This window comes from Elephantulus edwardii, unplaced genomic scaffold, assembly GCF_000299155.1.
Source record: "Elephantulus edwardii isolate Elephantulus edwardi_28Jun2011 unplaced genomic scaffold, EleEdw1.0 scaffold00079, whole genome shotgun sequence".
NCBI lineage: Eukaryota > Metazoa > Chordata > Mammalia > Macroscelidea > Macroscelididae > Elephantulus > Elephantulus edwardii.
This window is the reverse complement of record NW_006399829.1, coordinates 11,628,965-11,633,183: the sequence shown is the minus strand read 5'-3', so window position 1 is coordinate 11,633,183 and position 4,219 is coordinate 11,628,965.

Sequence of the window (4,219 nt, the reverse complement as noted above, 5' to 3'; positions counted from 1 at the left end):
TAGGCCAACCAAAGCAAGGAGCTGTTTCTAATTTGCTGCCTAGGGGATTTAGTGATACAAAACTTCAGTTGTCAACATGCTTGGGAGCTCAGATGGACTTGTCTGTAGAAAGTCGTGTTGCTAATCCAAATGCCATACCTCTTCAGCAGTTCAAATCTGCCAATGGCTCAAAGGGAGAAAGATGGGGAATCTCCTCCTGTGTGATTTACAGCCTCAGAAATCCAAACACCTATTAGTTGGTTCCAGCCCAAAGACAGAGAAATTCAAGAGCTGATGTCAAGCAGGCATTTGAATAGATAAGTCTGAAAAAGTGTGGTTAGCCTTCTTTGGGGGGAAATCAGTTTGAGATGCAAATATATTGCAGTTAAAGCTAAGAGACTGGATAATATGACCAAAGAGTGAATGTGGATCAAGGAGACATCCAAGGACGGAGCAATGGACACTGTAATGTTAAATGAAGAGGAGGATCCAGCAAAGGCAGCTGGGAAGCTTAAAGAACTGGGAGGAAACCATGAGAGAAGGGTTTATGGAAGTCTGTACTGTCTTACATGAGTGAAGGGTTTCTAGAAGTCTGTGTAGCCTTACTTTAGCTGGATTTGGCTTTGAGGGTGAGGTTATAATATTGGGGAAAGGGTGAGGACTCTCATACTGAACTAGAAGATTGCACATTCTTTAGGGAAACAAGGAGCTCAGATTGGACACTATTAACCAAGAAGTACTCAGCAACATGCTCCAGCTCTGTTGTAAATTTGTTAGATGATCAGAGAAAAGTCGGCTTCTACCTCAATTTTCATCAAATCCCAAACAAAAATTATTTTGCTTACAATGAATGCTGTGAAGATTTTAAAAATATTGCTGTTAAAGCAAATATATATTAAAAGTAAGTTTATGACCAACACATGCTACTTAAGCACTCTAATATTTATTTTGGAGGAAAACAGACTTTGCCTCCAAATTCAGGTGTTACTGCTTAATAGAAAGTGACCTAATTCAAGTTGTCAATCTTCGTAAGACTCACTTTTCTTATTTGAAATTTGAAAATAACAATTTTGACAATAGAGGGCTATGAGAATAAAATCACATGTTCACAAAGTGCATAACATGAAGGAAACACTTTAAAAACCAAAATAAAATAAGTCAGTTCTAACCCACTCCCTTAAGTCCTAAAAATCCAGTAGGCAAATGATCATCTACACTGTAACAACAAATAGCTTCTAAATATAAAGAAGATTAAAAACTTGAATTGTTTGAATTTGATAAGGTAGTGAGCCATTAAATTGTGAACCATGTTCTTGGGAAGTGAACGCTAAAACAACTGAAACCTCAATTTGTCTAATAAACTCAACCCTATCTTGCCTGACCAGCAGGATCAAACATTAGGCAAAGAGGTAGCATTCAGTTACTGTGTGTTTGTTTGTTTCCTTGTTTGGGATCCGATCAATTATACTGGACATGTTTTGAATGACTACACAGTTCATGCTCTGTCTTTCCTTCTTGTGTCTATTGTTCTTCCAGAGAAAACTAGGTCCAGATGACTACTTTGAGATGTCTCACTTTCTTTGACTCAGTCGGAAAACCTTCCCCCAAGCTGCTTGAAAATGTTTTGACGACAATGGACCTAAGAGGTACTTATTTTCTTGCCCAGAGGTTTCCTAAGTTATGAGTGAGGTGGAACCGATTACCTGCTCCAATAAAGGTCAAGACTGAGGAGCTTCAACTGTTGTTAATTTTTTAAAAGAATTTTTATTCTCAGTGAAATTATCATGTGCATTTCACCAAGATTCCAAGAGAAACCCAAAAGTTAAATAAAAACCAACCCAAAAAAATCCCACTCCTCTATTGTGTATTGTTCTATGTGGTAGTTTTGGAAAAATCTGAATCTTTTCTTTTTCCAACTGCTTGTTAACAGTGGTAAAACTCCCAAAATATGTGCTAACATTTAGAAAAGGACTCACTCAGGTCAGCTTGATTATATTCTCCAAAGACCACCATGTTGAGCTCTGATAAGTTCAGCTGGCCTCTACACAAACCAGTGACCATCACAGCTATTTTGTCACGATTATATGGTTGAGTCCCAGACACTTCAAGATGACTCACATGGAGCTTTTGCAACAAAGAGCCCTCTCTCCAGAAGTGTCTGTTGAGACTAATGCAGCGACACTGTCAAGTTCATCTTGTCATGGCAGGAGAATTGTCTATGATTATGCCTCTGGAAGAGCAACTGGAGGACGAGTAAAAAATGCTGTCTCTAAATCTGTAAGTATTGCATGAATTTGTAGAAATCCAAGCTGGAGAGAGCATCAAGTATTTTGCTAAACATTTCACAAGCTGCTCATATTACCAGGGAAGAAACTGGAGTTTCCAGAGGGGAAGTAATTTGTCCAATATCATTCAACCACCACACCCTACTGCCTCTTCCAATTTTCTGAGATCATGACCTATAGAGTCACACACATCTGGGTTCTAAAGACCTGAACCTGATCCAAGCCATGGTCTTCTCAGTTGTTTGCTATGCATCTAAAATCTGGAGAATGGCTAAGGATGACAGGAGAATCAATGTCTTTGAGTTGTGGTGCTGGAGAAAAGTATTGGACTGCCAAGAGAACAAACACATCTGTCTTGGGAAGGATGAAACCAGATTGCTCCTTACAGGCAAGGATGGTGAAATTCCTTACCACGTATTTTGGGCATGTTGTTAGAAGGGGTCAGTCATTGGAGAAGGACATCATACTTGAAAGGAAGGAAGGCCAGAGGAAGAAAGGAAGAAACTGTACAAGATGGATTGACAACAGTGACAGCGGCAAAGGGGTCAGGTGTGTTGGAGATGATGAGATTGGGTCAACACAGGCAAAGTTCAGAGCCACTGTTCAGAAAGTCCCTATGAGTCACAGTCTACATGACAGCACACAACAACAACAACAACAACAACATCTAGAGTCAATATTGACTTCTCCAATTTCTAATTGCATGCCCATCAATTAAGTCCCTCCACTTCTCTAGCTTTTGCATCTGCAAAATGTAAAATGTTTCCATGCAAAACTGGCAATAGAGAGCCATCACAGGGTCAATTCCAACTGATGGTGACCTTATTATGCATAACAGAAGTTATATCATCTTCACAACCAATGCTATGTTAAGGTTTGTCACTGGGGCTATTGTACCAATTCATCTCCCCAAAGGTCTCCTTTGTATTCATTGGCCCTTTTTTTGTTCTTTTATATAATATAGTGCTTCCTGATGGTGTGTCCAGTGAAACATTCTGTTGTGTTCTATAACATTCTGTTGTGACCCATAAAGTTTTCATTGGCAAATGTTTTAATCACTAGATCATTCCTCCTAGTCTGTCATATTCTGGAAGTTCTTCTGAAACGTGTCTATTATGTTTCTTCTGAAACAAGTCTACCCTGTTGTGTCTGAAGTGCTTCCAACATCATAGCAACACTTAGACACCACCGTTAGACACTGACAGACAAAGGGTGGAAAATTGATACTAATAGTAGTACTTTCTTGCACAAAGTTGTTGAGATGATTCAATGATTTCACCACGTAAAGTTCTAATGTTTCTGCTTATGCATAATGAGAGGAAATTTCCACTATTAAACCGAATGGAAACTTCTACTATTAAATTGAGTGGTAGGGGCACACTAATGGTACAGATTGCCAGGCACCCAATTCAAGTCTCTTCTTACTATGATATTTCATCAGACTCGGAGCCAGGCAGCATGTGCAAAGAACAATGCTATCTTTTTCTCAGTGATCACACTGGAAAGGAAGTGGCGTCTTTTCTCAGCCTCACACTCCTGAACTAGAGACATCTTTCTGGCTATAAGCTGTCATAACTTAACATCCATTTTACATGAGTGTCAGACTTTTGGTTTATGTGATCCTGCCTTGAGAATCATCCTCACTGCATCTGAGTGAGTGGAAATGGAAACAAGTTAATTTACTTCTTGGACATCTATTCCTGGGGGAGATACATGTTCAGATGGAGAAGAATGAAGCACAATGTTAAAAATAAAAAAAGATGAGGCTGCTTTTTGGTTTTCTTTTCTTTTTACTTACTGTACTTACAACACTGTCCTCTAAGCTGCCCAACTTCAGCTAGTCAGATGCCTAACCCCTCCTCTGAGCGTCCTGCTGGAACGAACGTCGCGGGATTTTGGCGTCTTCAATTACCTGGGAAGATGGGATGGGTCTGTGAGGTCTGAAGAGCAATGGT